Raw genomic sequence first — 11914 nt, 5'->3', positions numbered from 1 at the left:
TTTGTTCAAAGACACTTCATTTACAGGTTCATTTAACAGGGACTGTTTGTTGTTAAAAACCTGAGCATCTTGTGGATTCTGCAGAGATGTAGTTAAGACGCTGTTTTCATCCCCAACACTTGCAGTCACGTAGCTTCCTTGTGGGAGAAAAATACCTTTGGATTAAAATTCTGATAAGTTGTCAACAACAAAAACAAGGTCTGAAAACAAGTTGTTTGGCATGAGGTGTGTGTGTGTGTGTGTATGTGTGTGTACATTTTTGCAGTCTGTCTGTCCAGAACATAATACACTCCATAGAGCTAACAATAAATATAAAGCACTATGAAAGAGACTGATTGTACTTCAGTGTTGTATTTTTCTACCTATATCTGCTGTATATGTATTCTAAATGTGTCAAAGTCTCTGAGCGTGAGCGCTAAAACTGCAATCTGTAATCTAGGATGTCAAAACCTGTAGGACATGTTTTAGAGCTGATAGGCCTGTCAATCTAGCCCATGGTCTAATTTCCTGCTCTTTATTTATTTGAATAAACATAGTTGATGGTTTTGTTTGTTTCTAATACTGTAAGCCTGGAAGAAAAAAAAGGGTTGTGGCCTGCCTCCTATTTTGTGCCTACTGGGCTTTCTCTTTTACATCTCTCTTGAGTTGTGGTTTTGGGTACGCATTACAGTCAGTCATTTACAGATTTCAATAACAATGATTTGCCTGTAAATAGTGGTTTCCGCTGAAAAATTGATTCCCTTTTACTATAATCTTTAAAGGGCGTTTTCTCAAAATGAGGTTTCCGTACACTGTGGAGGAGAAATCCCCACTTCAGTAGCACCTATATAAACTTTTCTCTACAGATTTCTTCCTATCTATATTTTGTGTTTGATAAGGGAGGGGTTTTGTTGATATATTTTCACTAGCCTGATATTTTCTTCATTTTATACCAAAAACATGACGAAAATAGATTTTTTGATGACTCTAGACAGTATTTTCTAATGTATGGGATGACAGAGAAACATAGCCACAGTCCCTTCTTTAATTTTGTGTTTTTGCTAATGTGGCAACATAATGAAACAATAATTTTTAATCTGGCTTCCTCCAATTCTCAGATTTTGTGTTTTGTAATATATGCAAATTAATGTACATTTTTACAAAGAAATGCCTAATTTGCATATATAAACATAAATCTCAAACATCCAATACATTTTTTCTTTGGTATGATGTCACTAATCAACTGGAGAAGTTTCATAGTGATAGCTATTAATTGAAAATTTTCCCCTGTTCTACTCAATTTAGAGTTTTGGGCACAACTTTGGCCTTTAGTCTCGAAAAATATATGTTTCACTCCATCTACGGCTTAAGACTGTTAGTATATGATTCAGGAGGGTATTAGGACCAATAAACACTGAGACATTTCTTTTGCAAATTTTTTTTTGTTTTTGTTTTTTGGGCTAGATTGACTGGCCTCTGAAGGCAGGCCAGCGCTGTGTGTGTGTGAAAACACCCTTGGTAACGCTCTGACGATATGAACCTGTGGTTTATGAGGCAGGACAATCAAATGAAAATAATTTGAGTGTAAGAGCTCTAACAAACATTTTATGACCCTACAATGCAAGTTATGATTGTAATATATCTGTGCTCACATCAGCACACACACACGCACACATGCACACACGCACACACACCTCAGACATTACAACTTGGCCCAATAAGACTGTATGTGAGTTAATGAGGCAATTAAGTTTACTTTCTCAGCTCCACACACATCTGCCCACGCGCACACACACACACATACAGCTGGGTGCGTAATGTGCCAGATGTCATTGGCTAGAACACACAGTAGGCTAAATATGAATGTAAGCAAGCTTCACTCACTGCCATTAACATAACTGATGGCACCCGTCCTGTCCAAAAATATATTTGAACACAGATAGCCTAATAGCTCAGCAGGCTTGTACACACACACACACACACACACACACACACACACACACACACACACACCAATCTCCACACCATATGTATAAACTCTGTTTGGAGCATCCAATATTATTATTCACCACTGTGTCAACTCTGTAACACATTTCTGGACTGTCTCATGTGAATATTTAACTCAGTATCATTATTAGCCTAACCTCGACCCTAACAGGCACAACGTTAAAAGTCAACTGATAACCTCTGGGTATTTGAAGTTAGTGCATTGACTCAAATGTCAAACTGAGCTGCGAGCTGTTGTGATATGATGTATGATTAACTGTGTCGAAGGCGGCGCTGAGGTCAGAACGACAGCACAACAGAGGAGATCAGGTTAGACGTATTCTTTTGGATGTACCTAACAAAAGGATCGGTATATGCTTTGGTGGCAGTTTTATGGAGTCTCACGTGATCTTGAACAAGTGTGCTTCATTTAATCCAGACACTCCAACAGCCTGAGAAGCTGGAGAGGGAGAGGGGGTGGGAGAGAGAGAGAGAGAGAGAGAGGATGGATGTGTGGATGGGAGTAAATAATACCAGGACATAATGGCATCATGCCACTGGGACCTGTGCTCCTGACTTACCATCACCACACACACACACACACACACACACACACACACACACACACTCTGCGTGTTCCCTCTCGGTGAATTTCAAATACATGTTCCAGATTTTTTCTTTTCTATGCAATGGCCTCAACCTCTCAGTTAAGAAAGGACTTGTTGACCTGCTGCTAAAGTGTTTCTCACTATTTCAGCTTTTACATAATAGCAGCATGCTCTGTGCTTTGACTTCTCCTATTTGTCAACCTTAAAGTTTTTCATTCACAGCATTTTTTTTCCCTCTAACCCATTGCTGTGATGTATTTCTCAGCTAAATGTACTGATTCTGAAACGCTCAGTAAAATCGGTACCTTTTTATTCACGCCATTAAAGAACGCCTGAAAGGACAAGAATATTCAGCAGAGGTGCCATGAAAAAAGAAGTTCGGAGATACTTTGAGACTTCGCTATCTGATAAAGAATAAGCTTTTCATCCTTCAGTTTATGAAATAAACTTCCAAACAAAAGTACAGAGGCAGTATAGTCCCTAATGGAATACACCAATTTTTTTGCTGCAGCGCTCTTTGATCAACTTGCTGTTGTGCGGCAAAAACACTGACAGTAGCTCCACCTGCGCGTGTTTGTAACTGATTAAATGAAAGGCTCGGTATTTTTCAGACCGAGCCGTATTAAAATGTTAATTCCAATTATTTATGATGAGGCTGCACACAGCACAACCTCGCCGTTAGCTTTAGTGAGGAGAAACTCCCCGCTCAGAAACCGGCAACACAGTCAAACACTTCTTCAAACTGTCATTTTACAAAAAAAAAACATCAGCGCTTTCCAACAAGTTTTATTTTGCATTTACAATAAAAACAGTCTGCAACAACGTGGCTTTCATTGTTCCAGCTCAGGAAAACAGATGCTCTTTTCTTTGGTTAATCCCTTTGGGAGGAAAAAAAAATCAGAGTTTCTTCTTTTCATGTACATCAGTTTATCCTGAGTTGACACAATGACAAGATGGAAATTCTGACATCTGCGTTCAAGTGCATGAATAAAACCTGGTAGAAAGGAGTGTTTGCAGCCATTTTGTTAAAGGACAATTTCAAGAGGTGTTTGACTCTTGTATCCGTTTCCAGTTTCCAAAAGGACATTTCTAATGTGTTTTGAGGCTGGAAATGAGCTGAGCTGAAGGCTGGAAAGCTCCTAGTGGTGAGGTTGTGTATGACTGTAGACAGGGGCGCCGCCAGGAATTTTGGGCCCCATGAAAAAAAAATATATAGGCTATTTACTCGATGATGGTTTAATGATTTTATATTAGTTTTTACCTATTTTTTGGGGCCCCTGTCAGGCAAGGGCCCTTGGAATTGTCCTAACTTTTCCCCCATATACGGCGCCCCTGGCTGTAGATGATGAGGATCAGCGTTTTAAGAAGTAACAGGCTGACAAACACCAAATCTATCCAACGAATTGGACTTTTTTAATTAGGGTTTTTAGCTTGCCCACTTGCTGTGTCAAACACTGGCATGTGTGTGTGTGTGTGTGTGTGTGTGTGTGTGTGTGTTAGCTCAGGAGACGGGTGACAGGAGATCTGTGTGACGTGCAGAGCCGAAGCACCACAGTAATGAGAGCTTAACACCAAAAATAGAGCCAAAAACTAATTTTTGTTGGTGAAGTGACTCTCACACACACACACACACACACACACACACACACACACACACACACACGTACGACTTGGTGGGTTAGATCACAGCAGAAGAAACCATGCCGTGCTTCTATTTTGATTTGAATGTTTGGAGTCACTGGAGTTTTGTGGGTCTGACTCTTTCCTCTCTACGTACTGTAGGTCTCTCCCCCTCTCTATCTCTTCCTCTCTTTTTCCCTCATCCCTCACTTTCTATCTTGTTTCAGAGGCAGTGGTTGCCAAGGTAACTGACATTAATTCATACGGCCATCGATTCAATGCTCTGCTTATTAATCTTTACCTCCGCAAGCCTCAGCGTGCACTTGTGTGTCTGTGGAAATGTGAGGGAGAGTGAGTGTGTGTGTGTGTGTGTGTGTGTGTGTGTGTGTACCTAGAGAAGAGGGGATCTAGAAGAAGAAAAGAATTGAACAGGACACGGAATTTTTTAGGGGTGCGGGGCAATAAGTGCACACACACACACACACACACACACACACACACACACACACACACACAGACCTTTCCCCTTTACACTGCCAGGCATACATGACAGCACACACACACGCACATACACATATATACAGTACACATACACACACCTGACTTCATTATCTGCTTTGCGATCAGAATGTCAGCAGCAACCATGGTAACAAGTAGAGAGAGAGAGAGAGAGAGAGAGAGAGAGAGGCTGCTGAGACTCACAGCCACTTCACACCAACACATCATTAATGTCATTTAACTTGCTCCCCTGTGACATTCTCCATCTCTCCCTTTCTCTCCCTCCTTTTTCCAGTTTACCTCCATCTTGCTCTCTTCCCCTGTTTTCCTCTCTCACCACTCCTTCCCCTTCCCCGTTCCTCTCTTTAGGTCTTTCCCTCTTGCTCTCTCTCTCCCTCAGTCAGGTTTTTTTTTTATATAGGGCTTCGCTGATGACTCACAATACCTGGTTACTTCCCAATGTGTGTGTGTGTGTGTGTGTGTGTGTGTGTGTGCATTTGTGTGTGCCAAGTTTCATCTTATTACTTCACTGCAATACAGCTGCAGTGTGTGGCACTGGAGTCAATAGCCCCCATGCAAATCACATACACACACACACACACACACACACTGTGTTCCAAGGGTAAACAGAGGTGTTGTAGTGGCGTTGGATATATCAGAGTTCAATGGACTCATCCTGGTTGCAAGTCAAGGTTGTTATAGTATTTAATTTCTCATTATGTGGTTTTGATTTCCCCCCCAGTTTCCATGTAGTTTTAGTTTCCAGTGTAGCTTTAGTTGGTTTACTGTAGTTCTTATTCATACAATTTTGTATACATTTGCAACAAGAGGTAATTATTATTGTTGTTGTTGTTATGAAAGCTGGGGCTGCTTCAAAACAATGGTGCCTAAAATTAATTCTCTCTTCTCTCTCTCTCTCTCTCTGGTGATAAAAAAGCCGAGGTCTCATTTTTATTATCAAAAAAAAAAAAACCCTCATTAACCTCATTAGGACAGAAATGCACAGGTCAGGGTTGGAGAGCCACAGAGGGAAGTTCCCTGCAGGTCGCTCACATGTCATTTGATGCAGCACGGAGCAGATGCATGTCTCTGGGTTTCCACTGACGATGCAAAAAAAAACAACCTCTGCCTCCTCTCTCCCCCACGCTCCAGCTCCAGTGACACTGTTGTCCACTAGGTGGCAGTGTCATCTACTGGCGTGTAACCCAACAGAGCATCACGGTGCATAAGGCTGAGCTCATGCTTCAGCCATAATGCACCCACAGTTCACTGACACACGCTGAGATGAATGTGACTCTAGGCGGATGTTTGTGGATTGTATAAATCCACCAGAACAACGTCTCCATCACAGAACCTTCACAGAGAGCAGCTAAAAGACAGAGAGCCGGACAGATGCTGACTTCAGTTTATACATGTGCAATCATGAGAGTCCAACATGTGCCACTCCTTCATCGCAAAAACATACATCTGTGACAGAACCATGCAGCTGTAACACACTCTCATCAGAGGTGAATGATTTTCCCTCAGTGTGACACATTCAACAGAGCGAGTGTGATGCCTGACTCAGATATTTTACAAACTGAACCACATTCTTGCCCTGCTTCTGCTCCTAACACCGCTCTTAGCCCATGTCATGCACTCTTCCCTGCTATGTAAGGGACAAAGTGTGGGCGAAGCTGCAGGTGATCATGTAGTTTCTTTTGTAGGTTAAGCTGAAAAATAATGCGTCGACTTCACCCTGTCAAAGGATACATGACTAACTACACACCAAGCAGCTTTTCTTGGATTGCACCGAGAGGGCTGACAGGCAGTCACGTTTGTAACCTGTTTCGAAGAGAAGAGAAGAGAAGAGAAGAGAAGAGAAGAGAAGAGAAGAGAAGAGAAGAGAAGAGAAGAGATATGGAGTCATGCTGCCATCTGCTGGACTAGAAGGGATACAACAACTTACTCAGGCAATACAGAGAATGATTTTATTTTGAGAGCATTCACACTGATGCCTTTATTTATTTATTTATTTATTTATTTATTTATTTATTATTGTGGAGAGCAGAGGAGCAAACCTGGCAGGTGTGAAAATGCTCTGTTATTGCAGTGTTTCTCACAGACCAGGGCCAGAGCGTGGCAGTGGGCCTAAAAAAACATTAAAAGCAGCCGCCAAATAACAGTGAAGAAACAGGCGGCCAAAGCAATATGGTGTTGCTGAAACACGCCTAAGCCCTAAAATCAGGGATGGAGTGCAGCGAAACCCCACATGAGAGCACGTTCAACCTTATTTTATTTGCAAATCAAAGTTGACCCTCGTTTTTCTCCTGACATGAAGCTGTACAAAGGGAAGTTTACACTGTGCAGCACAGGAGGTAGAGTCAAACTAATGTACAGTGAGTTGTGTACAGAAAAGATCCTTCAGCACTGGTTAATATTATGAAAGCTCTGTTCTGTATTTTTTCTATCTGTGGTTATTTCCCCAATGAGAGTGATGACTGGAGGTGGCAGTTTACTCACACTTACTCTCACTGCATGGCTGCATGCAGTGTATTATAAGGAAAGTAAAATAAAATATTAAAGCCTTAGACATTAGCTTCCCAAAGACAAAAAAAAAAAAAAAATGCCATTTTTTTCTTTTTTTCTTTTTTCTTTTCTTTTTTCTTTTTTTGTTGTTGTTGTTTTTTGTTTTTGTTTTTAAGCACCATAATCATAAACATAAACCCTCCCCGGTGCCTGCTGGACGTGAAGCCTATGTGTTTTGCACCACTTAGTTCTCGAAGCTGTTTCAAAACTTTTGAACTTATAATTCCAAAAATTTTTTACTTTTTCCCCATTACAGGGCTGCATCTCAGAGGCCCACAGTAACATAACAGAAAGAAATGTGTCACCTGCAGGGGAAGTCACAACAGCCCAGCAGGCGGTCTGGAATTAAACCTTCACAAAGCCAGATGGAGTATTTACTCCACTCTTGAATGCATTTCGTTCAAATCGTGCAGAATGGTAGGTAATTGCGAGCCCGATGTGGCAGCGTGTCAGCGTTAAGTTGTCCCCCATTACACCTTTAATAGAAACACTTATTTCATCAGCAGCTGACGTCCCATCACAACACGGGTCAGAGGGGGAAATTAGCTCGCACCCACAGGAATGTGATCTTAAGAACATTTGAAATGATACTCTGGCTCATTTCTGATCTGATACAGCGTGGTCTGTCTCACTCACCAGCCCCCTTTTCTCCTTTTTCCCACCTCCACTCTCTTGTATCTTCTTTTCCATCTTCTCTCTCTCTCTCTCTCTCTCATTTCTCTCTGTTGGCCCACTTTCCTGGATGAGGCTGTGGTGATGTTACACTAGGTTAGGCGTTATTGCTAGGTGGATTGGAGGGCTAAAGGTTCTGTGTACACGCATACATGCAAGGGGACACACACACACACACAGAAGGATTCATAAGGCTATTTTATTGGTTTCCTGGGCTCCCTGCCTCTCTGTGACTCTAACCTTGGCTCTGTGTGTGTGTGTGTGTGTGTGTGTGTGTGTCAATTGTGAGCACCAGTAAACTCAGAGAGAAATGTGTTTGCATCCTCTCCCATCTCCAGACTCCCTCTCCTGGCCTCAGCAGGCTAAATTCTCCCTCAGGGGCAAAATACAAATGCCTAAATATAAAGATGTGTATGTGTATGTGTGTGTGTGTGTGTGTGGGTTTGTGTGTGTGTGGTTCAGCTCCGAGTCTCCTATATGCTTCCAGCTGCTAACATGACAGTCTACATGGCTGTTGCACTAAATGAGTTGAAGCATCCGTGTACAATGATTTAGCCGTCTCTTGTGTATTGTTGTTAGGACTCAAAGCCCTCGGGAGCTCTCCCCATTCTGTCTTCACATCAGTTTTCCTGCTTTCTCCATAAAAGACGAAACACCGAACAATAAACCTCTGAAACCATTCTTCCACCACGCTCATGTTTTACAGTTCTTTTCAATCGCTTTTTCCAGTATAATGAAACTGGGATCCACTTTGTTGTCATCTTCACCTCCAAACCACAGCAGAAGTTTTCTTTTGCAAATGTGTTCATACCTTTTCATTGGATTCAGCTAGTAGCTGTATTTTGTATTCTTTTGTCAACTGTGTTACAGTACAGTAGAGCTGATTGAAGGAATCTACTCATTTGGGCAGAAGTTGAGTTGCTTGAGGGAAATGTTGGCTTTTGCTACTTGCTTTACAATATGTAACTATGGAAATTATCAAAAAAAAAATATGACTGCAATACACACAGGAAAAAGTAAGGTTGAACCTGCTCAAAATGAAAAGGCTGTGTTGCATTTTGGTGTTGAAGTGAGCAGTGAGTGAGTGAGTGGCTGGATTAACTCGCCTGACTGCAGGTTGTATTGGGCGGTGACAAAATGTGCTTTTGCTGCATGTTTGAAATGTTTTGGTTTCTGAGTTGATAGAGGAGGTAAAGCAATTGAAAAAACTGCATTCCCATAAGCTTGGAGAGGTCTGTGTTGATTAGTAGATATAAAACAAGTCCCTAACAGTGCTAGAAACACAAAGTATGAAAGCCAAGACTGTCTTGTTGATCTCAATGAGAGGAAAAAAATCCTGGAGCTGCAAACTTGACAGAGCACGGAAGATACAAGTTGTTTTTAAAGCCCTGGAAACCCACCAGTGTTTTTTACTTCCACTTGTTTTGGCATATCCCAATGAAGACACTTTGAAGATGTGTGAGGCCAAAATGCATGTATGCGGCCTCGTTTGAAAGGCAACACCCTTGAGGAATGAGGAAACAATTATTTGATTTCATTTTATTTTGGTTCTCGTTTTCATCCACTTTATCCACTTTGAAGCTGAAGGCAACATTTCTAACAGCATTGTCACATCAGAGTGCACTGAGATGAGCTGATAGCTTGAAATATGCAAAAGAAGCCATCAATATCTGACAATATCGCACCATCGTGGTGAAGAAGGAGCTGAGCCAGTCTGGGTGGTGACCGACAGAACGAGGTCACGGATACAAGCAGCAGAAATGAGTTTCCTCTGCAGGGTGGCCGGGCGCAGCCTCAGGGACAGGGTGAGGAGCTCAGAGTAGAGCCGCTGCTCCTCCGCATTGAAAAGAGCTGGTTGAGGAGGTTCAGGCATCTAGTCAGGATGCCTCCTGGCCGCCTCCTGGTGGAGTTGTTGATACGTCCACCTGGGAAGAGGCCCCTAGGCAGACCCAGAACACTGGGGGTCCCAGCTGGCCTGGGAACGCCTCAAGATCCCCCGGGAGGAGCTGGTGGATGTGGCTGGGGAAAAGACTCGGCTGGCCTCCTTGGCCTGCTGCCTCTGCAACTCGGTCCCAGACAACCAGCTGAAAATGGATGGATGGATGGAATATATGACAAATGGACCAATTCCAAAATGATGCAAGGGTGTAATTACTCCGCGTATTGATTATGGTTCATTTGCTTCATTTGCTTTACAAGGGCTGACATATTCAGTGAACATTTTACCTTCAGTTACAAGTTAGTGTTAGGTTACTGTAGGTGCAGTGGCAGCTTATACTGTATTTATTCACTTTACAGTTATTGAATATGATATGTATCAGGGAATTTGATGAGACTTAAAACAGTCCTAAAATAAGAATAACAGTAACGTAGTCAAATTCTCTAAAAACATAAATTAAAAAAAGTAGAATACTACTACTACCACCAATAATATATTGCTGTTGCTGGGAAAGTTGGGGCTGCTTCAAAACAATGGTGCCTAATAAATAAATAAATAAATAAATAAATAAATATCTTTATTGGTGTTTTTTTTTTCTCCTTCATCATGTAGAGTGGAGTGAGTGAGACGGGTCACTGTCCAACTTGGTTGCAGTGTGAGCTATAATGGAATTTAGAACACCTTTGTGACATCATCATGGACCTATAATATCCTCCAGCAAATCGACTTCTTTTGTCGCCGGAGACGCTGGTAAGTGGTTCACTTTTCTCCGTCACCAAAATATCAAGTTAGATTAGCATGATGTAAAACAGAAACTGTTGGAAAATGACAGATTATGCTGAACTTATTTCCTTCAAAACACTGCTAAAGTGGGCAAACATTGTTGCTTTTTTACAAATTTCACATGTAGTGCTGTGACTGGCTTCACAATTATATGATTGCCTGTTTTGAATTAAGAAATGGGAAATGGATGCAGTTGAGTCTAATAAACTGAATTCAGTTATGTGAATTCGAATGCATCAATGTAAGCATTTAACTTCTGATTTTTTTTTTCAGTCAAACCCTAAAATGGAACAATGTGAAGTTAAATCTACATGAGCTTTTTTCTCTTGCTACATGAAGTTAAAGAAAATTATAAAATAATAACAGTAACATGCTCTCTTAATTAAGAGAGACAGATTACAGTTACAGAATTAATACTGATTAATACACTATCAGACACTGACATGTTTGTCAGTGCTGCGTAGGTAAACTTACCAGATGGTTAAATTCTTACATTAAAAACCTGCATTTATGATACATTCAACACACACATGCACACACATAATTACAGCAGAAATAGCTAAACATACACAAAAAAAAAACAAAACACAAGTCTGACCAAACCACCGGAAAGATGGAGTCTATCTTCAGTAACATTTACCTGGACTTACCAACACCAGTCACCAAGCACAACATGGGCGCTAATGACAACCAGAAAAAGAAGTGCTACTTAAAGAAAATGTCCATCAACAATACTGAAAAGGTGAGTATATCGTCTTTCACAAGCTGATCAGAATTTTTCAATCCATCATGGAGATCAGGTGGTTTGACTTTGTCTCATTGATTGCAGGTGAACCAGGAGGCCCAGGAGGAGAAGTTAAAGATGGATCCTGTCTTCGACATGGAGAGAGAGAGAGCAGCTATGAGGATGTATATGACAAATACACCGCCCATCATCATCATCATTTGGAGAGGATTTTGACCTGGACTCTCTAGCACCAGACATTAACCAAGACATCGACTCTAATGACATCCACAAGAGGAAAAGAGAGACTACTAAGTCTTCCACTGCTGGGGTATGTTATGTGACTAGCACTCACACCTGGAGAGTTATTATGTGGGTTACAATCATTTTTCCTCCAAGGCTATAAACAAGAAAGTGAACTTGTTGTGGATCTGGTGGTCTCTGTGTGTGCAGCTTGATAATATTGCATTATTTGTGTGTTTCACATGAACATATTTGTGTCATATGTCTGCATTTGCTGTATTTTGTGGTTTCAGC

The 11914-nt window shown here is 41.4% G+C and overlaps 1 protein-coding gene across 1 annotated transcript in view; it reads right to left on the bottom strand.

The window, feature by feature from the left end:
• Positions 1-4689: 4689 nt before the first annotated feature.
• irf2b (interferon regulatory factor 2b) overlaps positions 4690-11914 on the bottom strand; it is a 28418-nt gene continuing 21193 nt past the window's right edge. The window contains exon 10 of the transcript XR_003928853.1: positions 4690-4712. The gene's annotated coding sequence lies outside the window, so the exon portion shown is untranslated. The remainder of the gene's footprint in view (positions 4713-11914) is intronic.

This window comes from Myripristis murdjan, chromosome 10 (assembly GCF_902150065.1).
Source record: "Myripristis murdjan chromosome 10, fMyrMur1.1, whole genome shotgun sequence".
Lineage (NCBI taxonomy): Eukaryota > Metazoa > Chordata > Actinopteri > Holocentriformes > Holocentridae > Myripristis > Myripristis murdjan.
This window is presented reverse-complemented; position numbering and strand designations above follow the sequence as displayed.